At 45.1% G+C, this 11,888-nt stretch overlaps 1 protein-coding gene across 1 annotated transcript in view; it reads right to left on the bottom strand.

The window, feature by feature from the left end:
* The window catches only part of MEFV (MEFV innate immunity regulator, pyrin), a 32,168-nt gene that overhangs the window by 13,988 nt on the left and 6,292 nt on the right, over window positions 1-11,888 (bottom strand). The gene's annotated exons all lie outside the window — the stretch shown is intronic.

Genomic DNA, 11,888 nt, shown 5'->3' with positions numbered 1-11,888 from the left:
TTTATTTGTTTTCTGCTCTGCCTTGGCTTCCCGAGGGCATATCCATAAGGGAGGGGGCTTGTCCATACACTCTTACAGAACAAGTTTTGTTGTTGTTTTTAAGTAAGCTCTGTGCCCAATGTGAGGCTTGAATGAGAGCCCCGAGAACAAGGGTCACCTGCTCTACTGACTGAGCCAGCCAGGTGCCCCCTGAACAAATATTTTGGACACTGTGCCAGGATGTGGAAAAACAAGGGTGAAAAAAACATAGGTGTCCTTTGGAGCTCATGTCCCAGCATGGGGCTCCAGAAGTCACTCCAAGGTTAGTAGAAGTCATATGTGCTGAGAGCAGACCTCCAGTTAACTGCTTCTGTCTTTCTGCATACCCTGAGTTTATCCCCAACTGTTTGTTTTGAAAAATTTTAAACCTAGAAAAGTTACCTAGATTCACCAGCTGTTTACACTTTGCAGTATTTATTGATTCTCTCTCTTAGACACACACATGCAAGCACTTCATTTTTCCTTTTTTTCCCGCTCTGAACCATTTGGTAATGAATTGAAAACATTATCAGCTATCAGTCCAAATGCCCTACGTACCCTAAGTACAATGAACAAGGATACAAGGATATTATTTTAAAGATTTTATTTATTTATTTGACAGACAGAGATCACAAGTAGGCAGAGAGGCAGGCAGAGAGAGGGAAAGCAGGAGCAGAGAGTGTGATGCGGGGCTCCATCCCAGGACCCTGAGATCATGACCTGAGCCAAAGGCAGAGGCTCAACCCACTAAGCCACCAAGGATATTATTTTAAATAATCAGAATACAGGGGCACCTGGGTGGCTCAGTTGTGAAGCGTCTGCCTTTGGCTCAGGTCATGATCCCAGGGTCCTGGGATTAAGCCCCGAATCAGGCTCCCTGCTCAGCGGGGAGCCTGCTTCTTCTTCTCCTACTTCCCCTGCCTGTGTTCCTCTCTCTCTGTGTCTCTCTCTGTCAAGTAAATAAAAATCTTTAAAAAAAAATAGAATACAATTATCATACTCAGGAAAATTAACATCATTTTAATACTATAAGGAGCCCATAATCAAATTTCTCCAATTGCCCTTATAATGTCCTTGACAGGTTTTTTTGTTCCCCAACCCAGGGTCCAATCAGAGATCCTGCACTGCTTTTGGTTGTCACATCTCTATAGTCTGTTTCTGCTAGAATACTTTACACTTCCCTGCCTTTTTAAATTTGGTCAGTGTTTTTGCAAAGTCTTTTCCAAGCAGAATGTCCCTTAATTTAGATCTGTGCATCATTTCCTCTTTATCAGACTGAAGGTACATTCAGCTGCTTAAGATGTCTCCATTGTTGTTGTTTTTTTTTTTAAAGGACTTTATTTATTTATTTGACAGAGAAATCACAAGTAGGCAGAGAAGCAGGCAGAGAGAGAGAGGAGGAAGCAGGCTCCCTGCCAAGCAGAGAGCCTGATCCGGGGCTCCATCCCAGGACCCTGAGATCATGACCTGAGCCTAAGGCAGAGGCTTAATCCATTGAACCACCCAGGAGCCCAAGATGTCTTCATTGTAAAGGGACATTTTTTCTTTGTAATTCATAAGTAACCTGAGAATGTGGAAATGTCTGGTTCTCCTACAGTCTTTCACCCCATGATTTGAGCATTCGTGGACGATCCTTTCCTCAATCAGTTGCTCCAGCGGTCCTTGCAAAATGGTGATGTTTTTGTCACTTAGCTGGTATCATTTGCATGTCCTGGTTTAAGCTTTCTGAACTTCTCATGAAATTTTTGGCTTACAGATGTTTTGTCGGTAACACAATGGTGGTTAGTCTGTGCCAGGTACGCCTTGCTTTATGTCCAGTATCTTCTAAAATCTCCACAACACACCTGCAGGGCAGGATTCATGATTCATCATCGGTCTCAGGGCCGGGATTAGTGGTTTAGTGACTTGCTCAGTGACTGAGCCAGGATTCAAACTCCCTCTTTTAACTGCTTTGCAGTATTGTCTGCGTGCATGATAATAATATTATTTTACCATTCCTCACTAACCACAGATGTCGCTTTTCCAGCTGTCCAGTGAAACTCAACAGTGGGCTCTTCTGACCACTCCCATAGATCATTTACAACATTCAGATGATGCCTGGCAGAACAGACCGCACTGTGTTTGACCCGCCTGTGTGTGACCAGCTGGGACCAAGGCTTTGATGCGTTCTTCTTGGTTGAATGTATCTTACTGTTCACTTTGTCCACATTCTTCATATTTTGCAGAGGACTCAGTCTTTTTGGTTTAATTGCTGACAGCATCCAGTTTTCTGGATCCTGCTGAGAACCCCAAATCCAGCATACTCCCTAAAAAATGGATAGCCCCAAATGCATGCATATTTATGGTACAGATGTTGGATGTGGCATTCTCAGGTTGGGCCAGAAGCGTGTTACTGAGCGTCTCTGGGATCAAGACCTGTGCAAGATTTCAGAAGGCAGTAACACAGTCACCTCACAGGGAGCCTCCCACTCCCAAGACAGAACTGAAGTTGTGCAACAACCACAGGGTCCTTTGTGTGCCTGGGGTCCCTGACCCTGTCCTGACTGGCCAGGAAACTCCTTTAAGCGGAGACTAACAAACCAAGAGCAGAATTGGGCAGGAACTGGGGCTTTCCAGTCCAAAGCAGGATATTTTGCAATTGCAGTGATAACCTTTCACAACAGGGAGAAATTCTGAGGCATGGACTTGCTTTTTTTTTTTTTTTTTTTTTTTTTTTTTTTTTTTTTTTTTTTTTTTTTTTTTTTTGTTTTGTGGTTGTTTAAGAGCATGCAAGCAGAGTTTGGGGTGAAGAGGGGCAGAATGAGCGGAGAGAATCTCAAACAGACTCCCCACTGAGCTCGGAGCTCGGAGCCCCACACTGGGCTTGATCTCACAACCCTGAGATGATGAAACCAAGAGTCAGTCGCTCGACTGAGCCACCTAGTGGCTCCGAGGCATGAACGTGTAAGGTAGTGGCATTTCTAGGTCAAGAGGAGCTGAAAGAGGTTCCAGTTTTTGAGGTTCCAGTATTTTTTTTTTTTTAATGAAGAAATGTGAAAAGACAATTATAGCTCTCGGGATGCCTTTTAAATGTCTGAACAGTTGTAGTGGAGTGTCTATGAAATCTGTCTTGTGCCTCCGTGACTGTACGTGCGCCCTTATTTGGGAACAACATGACATCCATCGCACGGTGCAAGCAGAGGGACCTCAACCTCTGCTCTTATCCTAAGTAACACACAGCCCAGACATCTGGGTTTCATCTTTCTTACTCCACGAGAGTTTCACTTTCTAACACATTCATTTTTGCATCACTTTGAGATGTTTTAAGTCAATATGTATTACTTTTCTAAAAGAAAAGAAAAGAGTTTTAAGAAGTATTTTATAATTAGCTTAGCCTCGCAGGGGATATCAGTCCTGTCCCCACAACCATCATGATAAAAGGTGTGTGGTATTTAAATGTAGTATATATCAGTTATTGAGAGAGTCTTAGGCAAGATCATGAAAGAGTTCCTGTGTTAATCCGGAGCTGGAAATAACAGTTCCCACTGTGACCCAAACTCTTCCTCACTCTCCAGTATATTGAATTTTAAGGGAGAAATGTGAGACTTTGAGAGGCTAATGTCTCAATCTCAACATGAAGTTCCAGGCAATGAACTTTCCACTGAGAAACATACTTGTAACTCTGCTTCCTGAGAGCGAACCAAGTTCTGGTGCAGCCTCCAACCTCCTGAGCAGGATGGAAATGGAGAGAAAGGCAGCTTCTTAGGTGGCCTTGACCTGTGGAGGTTGTACAGTAGTTGGGCCAGAATAGTTCCTGGATTGGTTTGCCAGTGAGAGTTTCATTTGCAGTATGGTAACGCCAAGCAAGAAGCTTTATGTCCTCTAAAGTGCTATACACATTATTGATTCAGATTGTTAAATCTAGATGGAGGATAAGTGAGTATTCATTTTACTCTAATTTTTTATTGTACTTAAACGTTTTGTAATTTAAAGCACTGAAAAAAAAAAAAAAAAGATTGTTTTACCAATATTTCTAGGGACCCTTTTGGGAGGCTGTCTGTGAGGATAGTCCCTGACCGCCAAAGGCTTACAGGTTAGCGAAGAAGAACCCAGGTGCCTGGAAAGGCAAGTGCTCTCCCTTGCCTTGCACCCTTTGAGGTTCGGTTTACGTAATCGTCTCCCACTCCCACCTCCCCGTCGTTTTCACCAGTCCCAGAGCTGCCCTGGGTGCTTGGGTCATGCCTACTAGCAGTGGGGGGAGAAACGGGACTCCCAAGATCTAGGGCTTGTGGCCTGGGCCAGTTACTCGATATCTGAGTTTGTTTCCAGTTAAATGGGCGGTTTGGGAATTTCAATGAGGTAATGTATGCAAAAGAGCCTGGCTCCGTGGGTCAGCGTCAGCTAGGTCCTTTGATGCTCCAGCGCCCCGCGCAACGCCCGGCTTAGCCGTGGGCGACGTCCGAGGGCGGGACAGGTGATCCCGGGCTCCGCACAGCCGTGACCTCTGAGTCCCCTCCGCCCACAGCGCGCGGTTCCCTGCTTCCGCGCTTCCTTCCGCGCGTGGGGGCAGGAAGACCCCCCTCCGCGGGTCTCACGCCCGGCGGCAACTCCCCTGGGGCAGTCCCTTGTAGGGGAAGCGACTCCAACCTCGTAGGGGAAGCTGGACGGGGTTTGTCTGCGGCAAGCGTAGCCTGAAGATAAAAGGGAAGTGTCAGCGCCGAGCCCCGACAGGTAGGCTGGCAGGCACTGGGGGCGAGATCAGCTGGCACGCTGACTCCGGGGCCCCGCGGGCTCTGCGGGAAATAGGGAGAGCCCCAGGAGGCACCACGCGCCAGGAGGCGGGCTCCCCGGACGCCGCATGGTCCGTCCGAGCGCGACGCCCTAAACTACATCTCCCAGGGGGGCCGGGGAGTGAGCTGAGCCAATCGGAGGGTGAGTGGGCGGGCTCAGCCGGTCCTGTGTCTCCCAGCGGGCACCCGAGCGGGGCGCTGTGATCCCGGTCGGAAACCCCAGCGTCCTATGGCTGGGTCTCCACAGAGCGGCCAGCGCCCGGCGTGGAGGAGGAGTGGTGGTCGCCTCTGGTATCCTGGGCACTACGCCGAGAAGTGCAGTCGATGCGGCCACCAGCTGCCTGGGGTTGACAGGGCGCGGGTGCCCACAACCCTTCACCCTTTAAGAGCCGCTAGACCTCGTTCAGTCGTGTTTCCGGCAAGTATCGAGTGCCTGCTGTGCACCTGTTGCTGTGCACCTGTTGTGCGGGGGCGAAGACAGGCAGGTCAGGCGGCACCCCTGCCCCAGAGCGCGTGTCTCCTGGCTTGCGGGGGTGCAGGGGTGAGGTGGTCTCCTCTTGCGGCGAGAGCAGTGAAAGGAATCCGTTCGGCCCAACGCCAGCACTGTCGTCTTGTCGGTTTTCAACCACCAGGAACCCTAGGGTACTGATTCTTAAATTTCTCTCTATCGCGATTGATTTTTGAAAAATCCAGGGAAATGTTGTGGGCAGTGGAGATAATGGTTTTGTTCAGAAAAAAAGCATATGGACCCGCAGTTTCGTGTGTCATTTCAGGGGATTTATGACTTCTGAAGTCCGCCTGGTGGAATGGGGCACGGAGTTCTAGGCCTGGACCCTCCCGTCAGTTAAAGCCGCCGGTACTTTTTAATTGTTTCCCATGTTTCACCTTAAAGGAAGATTTCCTTTAATCCAGAGGGCGGAGTTGGGCAGGAACACCCAGCCAGATGGTCTATCTGTATTTCTAGTCCCAATATTCTGTTTAAGTCCTTCCTATCAAGACTACTTTCTAGTCTCTGGTAAGCATAACCAGACTATATTTACCTCCATGGTAGTGGGAGGGGCACCTTCTTACCCAAATCCTTGTCACTCTTGTGAAAGGATCCCTTGCCTGCCACTCTAGTCAATTAGTTAGAAACTGTAAACGGCTTAAATGACTAACCAGGTGACTGGCTGAGGAAATTTTGGTAAAACTGTTCTATGAACTGTACCGCATCCATTGAAAATGTGCAGTGGGTGTTTGTATGCTTATGTGAGGAGGTAGTCAATATGTAAGGAGAAAAAAGCATGTTTACAGTATAACATGTCCCATGTTTGTAAATATCAGGAAAAATATTTTTTAAAAACTTAAATATCTGAAGGGGGGGACAAAAAATAACATGGCAACCTGTAGAGAGTAGAATTAGGGATAGAGGTGGTGCTTTTCACTCTGTGTCCTTTATATGTTTTTGTGTTCTTCAGTGAACAATTTAAACATTTTATGACATAAGAAACATTGTCCCTGAATATATTCTCCCATCCAAGTACTAACCAGGCCCGACCCTGCTTAGCTTCCGAGATCAGACGAGATCGGGCGCGTTCAGGGTGGTATGGCCGTAGACATCCCTGAATATATTCTAAGTGTAAAATAATAAGGCAAAACAAAATATCGCAAGCTAATGTTAGAGGAAGACTTTCATGTGTTGCTCATTAATTTCTTTGTTTATTTGTTTATGTAAGTATGTAGGCTCCATGACCAACATGGGGCTCAAACTCATCTCCCTGAGGTTGAGAGTCACATGCTCTACCAACTGAGCCAGCCAGGCACCCATGCTCATTATTTTTTATAACAAAAACTTAAACCTCATATACTGGAATATTTTTTCACTGCAGTGTAGAGGATTAGGAAAATGGTTTTTAAAAAGCAGACTGTGCCATTAAAGAAACACATGTATGAGATTTTCAAACAATGTGTGAGGTTTGCCAATACTGGAGAAACAGCACAGACCTGCCTTTAGAGTTAAATTCACATACATACACGCACACACACAGCAGGCATCAGATTAATGCAGACACAGACAAGGGAAAGCATAAGGTCCAGTGTCCTGACTTCCTTGAAGTTACAGAGCAGAAGCTATAATTTAAAAACTGTGATTGAGATAAGCTGAAATGACTAAAAGGCCATTTGCCCAGGAAGACCTGAGTATTTGCACAAGAGCCTTCACACAGGGCAGTACCTAGCCCTGCACCCCTGCCCAATTCAGGGGTCACTTTCCTTGCATCCTGTAGAGGGCCCTCCCACGTGGTCTCTAAGGCTGCCTGTGGAAGCACAGTGGGTACCCCTCTCCCATTCCTCATCCACAAGGACAATCTGCAAAAGCCAGCATTTGGAAACAGTTCATGCTGCAGGAAGTAGATAGAAAACAACTGTACAAGTCAAAGCTAAAATCAGACATCAAAGATCACAGAAAACATTTTCCAAGGTTGATGTAGTTGTGGTGGGGATCAAAAGACCAAAAATCATAGCCTTGGAACTGCAATGGGTGATACTTATGCTTGAAGCTAACATATACTGGGCACTTTGTGTGTGTATTCTCAGCGAGAATACGGTGCCTACAGTTAACCAGTTGTGTGACACTGGCTGAGCGATGGACCTGTCCGCTTTTTCACTTTTTCAGCCTTGATTGTACCTATATGAGGTACCTGGAATAGTCAAATCCAGGGACAGAAAGTAGAATCTTGTTTAACAGGCTGAGAATGGAGGGTAATGGAGAGTTATTTAATGATTAGAATTTCAGTCTGGGCTGACGAAAAAAGTTCTGGGGATGGGTGGTAGTGACAGTTGTACAACAATGTGAATGCACTTAATGCCACTGAATTGTACACATAACAATTGTTAAAATGGTAAATTTTATGTTATGTATATTTTACCATGCCAAAACCCTAAAAAATGCACATTCCCCTTGATTCAATTATTCTATTTTGGGGAGTATCCTAAAAAAAAATTATTGAGTAAATACAAAGTTGCATTACAAGATGTCCATTGCGGAATTGCTTATTAAACCAAGAATTGGAAACAACCTAAAATGTCCATCAGTAGAGGAGGTAGTAAGTACAATGGCGGTGCACCATACACTAGCATACTGTGCATCTGATCAGAGTAAGAAAGCCCTGTTCATGTTGAGCCAGGCACACTGTTATTAAAAGGCAAATTGGGAAAACATGTGCACATAATAAATACATATATGTGAACACAGCAGAAGGAGACTGACAGAACGTACAGCCAATTGTTACCTATAAAAATGAGAAGTGAAATAAGGAGGTGATGAAAAGTTTCCTCATTTTCTTTGTATACATCTTGGTTCTTTGACTCTTGTACAGTGACTATTCATGCATACTGTTGTTACATAAAAACACCTCAGAAGCTAGTGGTATAAAAACGTTTTTGTTCTCATGATTTTGTGGTCAAGATTTTGAGCAGGATGCAGGAGGGACAACTTATGTCTGCTGCGTGACTAGAGCTCCACCTGGGGTGGCTCCTGTGTCTGGAGATTGCTAGAACGGCTGTGATTGACTGGGGTTATGGGTCTGGGGCCTCAGTGCTGGCTCTCTGCGGGTGACTGCTTGTTTCTTCTCCCCCTTATTCTGCTGGGACTGGAATATCCACATGACCTCCTCCCTTGTGTGTGGTGTGCCTGGGCAGGGCTGGCTGGAACAGCGAGAGTTTGCTGCACATCCATTTCTGTCTATGGGCATAGCTTGGGCTTCCTCGCAGCATGGCAGTCTCAAAATAATCAGCCTTCTTAAATGGTGGCTGGTGTTCCCAGAGATAGCTCTCCAGGAAGCCTCTGGCAGTAGCTTTAAGACTTCTTAGGTAGTCCCAGAAAGTCACTTCCAATTCATTCTGTTGTCTAAGCATGTCACTAAGGTTGGTCTAGGAACCCCCTCTCAAGTAATAAGAATGTGTGGCTGTTTTTAACCTACCACACTTAATCAACCTGACCTTTGATTTATAGTGACCTTCATTCAAGCAGAGCACACCCACCTCTTTCATTTCTCTTAGCAGTCATTGCAGGATCTCTCTTTGGAGATCCTGGAGGCCTGTTGCTTCCTTCCAAGTTTCTTAGGCCATTCTGCAAATTAATGTTTAGCTCAGTGGTTCTTATCTTCAGTTTCATATTAGAATCATCTGGGGAGGTGGCGCCTGGGTGGTTCAGTTGGTTAAGCGACTGCCTTCAGCTCAGGTGATGATCTCAGGGTCCTGTGATTGAGCCCACATCAGGATCCCTGCTCAGCGGGGAGCCTGCTTCTCCCTCTCCCTCTGCTGCTCCCCCTGCTTGTGCATACTTTCTTTCTCCCCCTCTCTCCGATGAATAAATTAAAAAATCTTTTTAAAAAAGAATCATTTGTGGAGCTTTAGAAAATCTTGCTGCCCGAACCACATACATACATACATACATTGTACCCAGGTGCTATGGTCTGCATGTTTGTGCCCCATTAATGGGAGTGATGCTCTTATATACAAGACCTACAGAGCTCCCAAGTCCCTTCCACCATGTGAGGACACAAAGGTTGGCAATCTGAAACCCAGAAGAGGGCACCCACCTGACCATACTGGCACCCTGATTTCTCATAGTCTCCAGAGGATTAGAAATAATTTCTGGGGTGCCTGACTGGCTCGGTCGATGGAGCATGTGACTCTTGATCTCAGGGTTGTGAGCTTGAGCCCCACAATGGGCATAGAGATTACTTAAAACCTTTTTTTTAAGGTTTTATTTATTTATTTGACAGAAAGAGAGAGAGAAAGATCATGAATAGGCAGAGAGGCAGGCAGAGGAGGAGGGGAAAGCAGGCTCCCTGCTGGGCAGAGAGCCCGATGCGGGGCTTGATCCCAGGACCCTGAGATCATGACCTGAGCTGAAGGTAGAGAGGCTTAACCCACTGAGCCATCCAGGCGCCCAAAATAGAACCTCTTAAGAAGGGAGAGATTTCTGTTGTTTATAATCTACCTAAGCTGTAATAATTACAGTAGCCCTAATGGACCAAGATAGCAGGGGTCAGACTTATTCTGCCCAGATCACTAAGCTAGAAATGAGAGAGGATTTCAGGACTAGTACTCATTTCAGAATTAAAGATCATAGTTTCCTGGAGTGCCCTTTGTACATTTCTTCAAGAATGTGAAGATGACTGCATGTGCAGGAGGGCTAGGGGTGCTGTGTCTCACCCTTGCCTCTACTGTGCCCCCACCATGTCATGAGCCCCTTGGAGGCCCAGTCACCAGTCTGTTCCCTGATTTCCTTGATTTTAGTCTAGACAACACAGTGAAAGAATCCTTGCAAATTCTGAAAGGTCACAACTGAAAATTTCTTAACATGGTCCGTGTGGGTTTTTTCTCCTTTCAAGAAGACAAACAGCGGTGGCATCTTTGGGAAGACTGTCAGAGATGGAGAAAGGGATGAAGCCTCTCCAAGACCCTTTTGCCTTCCGTTCTTACTACTAGTTTAATAGCTAGAGCTATTAAGAATTGCAGTATTGGGGCATCTGGGTGGCTCAGCGGGTTAAAGCCTCTGCCTTCAGCTCCGGTCATGATCCCAGGGTCCTGCGATCAAGCCCTGCATCAGGCTCTCTGCTCAGCTGGGAGCCTGCTTCCTCCTCTCTCTTTCTGCCTGCCTCTCTGCCTACTTGTGATCTCTGTCAAATAAATAAATAAAATCTTTAAAAAAAAGAATTGCAATATAAAGTCCATAAAATTGTTTTATTTTTAAAATCTCTAAACAAGGGAAGAGGAAGTAAAAAAAAAAAAAATAGAGAGAGAGAGAAAAAAAACCTTAAGGAGGCAGAAGGGGAAGCAACCTGAACTCCTCTTCCTTGCTTCCCCTTTACACAAGCACCAAGAGTGCTTCCAAAGCAACAAAAATACTTGAGAGGTCCAAGAGTTAATATTTGTGTTCCACAAATAGAACCCTTGTTTTCTAGGGCCTTGGGGATACTTCACAAGCTTTATTAAGTTGACAGGAAAACCTAAATGAATTTTTCAAGAAGAGTAGAATGAACCTCATTTTCTAATCAATGCAGGAAAAAACTCTTAGAGGAAAATTTTCTTCACAAATTGACCAACTCTTGGCTAAAAGGGGAAATAAAAACTGCAATGACAAGCTATTTTGAAATGATCAATGAGAATATTGTATATTAAAACTACGGTGAGTAACCAGAGCTGCACTTAGAGGAAAACTCATAGCCTTAAGTGCTTTTATCATTAAATAGAGATTAGAAATTAAATACACTGGGGCACTTGAGTGGCACAGTCGGTTAAGCATCTGACTCTTGGTTTCAGCTCAGGTCATGGTCTCAGGGTTGTGATCTCATGGTCATGAGATGGAGCCCCACATTGGGCTCAGCATGGAGTCTGTTTGAAACTGTCTCCTGCCCCTCCTGCTTGTGTGCTTGCTTTCTTTCAAATAAATAGATCTTTTAACAAAATTAAACACAGTGCTATTTATTGAAAGTTTAATTTGCATGGAAACTGCACTTAAATATATTTTACTTAATCTCTGTAGTACTTACGAGGTGGACACTGTTTTTTCCTCTTTTCAAAACGCTCCCAAGTATAGCGAGGCCTATCCACGCAATGGCCTACATTCTTCATTTTCAAGAGTATTTCACACCTTTCTTGATTCACTGCTACAAACATTAATGTTTATTATGTATACAGAACTTGAGGGGTGAATAATTCATGTTCTCTACCCTGTAGAACTCCACAGTCAGTGTGTGTGATGTTGATGTACATATGTTGAAAGGGCAGAAGACGACACAGGTCATAGTATGATTGTAACTAACCCAGTTAAGGCAGACTTTTAGTGCAAAAATAAGGTCTAAACAGAGTACCATGGGAGCCCAGAAGAAAGTGATTTTGCATTGTGGTGGCAGCAAGAGTCGGCTGCAGTGCTTGTGACTACAGTTCAGGGCTTCCTATTTTGTTTTGTTTTTCCCCTTCAGAATAGTCTCTCTGATGTGGAACTGCTTGATCAAAGAGGAAAAACATTTTAAGATTCATTAAACACACCGTCAGACTGCTCTCCATGAAGTGTACTGCATTCACAGGGTCTCTCCTCTGTCGGGAGATGTT

This window comes from Mustela nigripes, chromosome 11 (genome assembly GCF_022355385.1).
Source record: "Mustela nigripes isolate SB6536 chromosome 11, MUSNIG.SB6536, whole genome shotgun sequence".
Lineage (NCBI taxonomy): Eukaryota > Metazoa > Chordata > Mammalia > Carnivora > Mustelidae > Mustela > Mustela nigripes.
The sequence above is the reverse complement of the archived record's forward strand: the minus strand, read 5'-3'. Positions and strand labels throughout refer to the sequence as shown.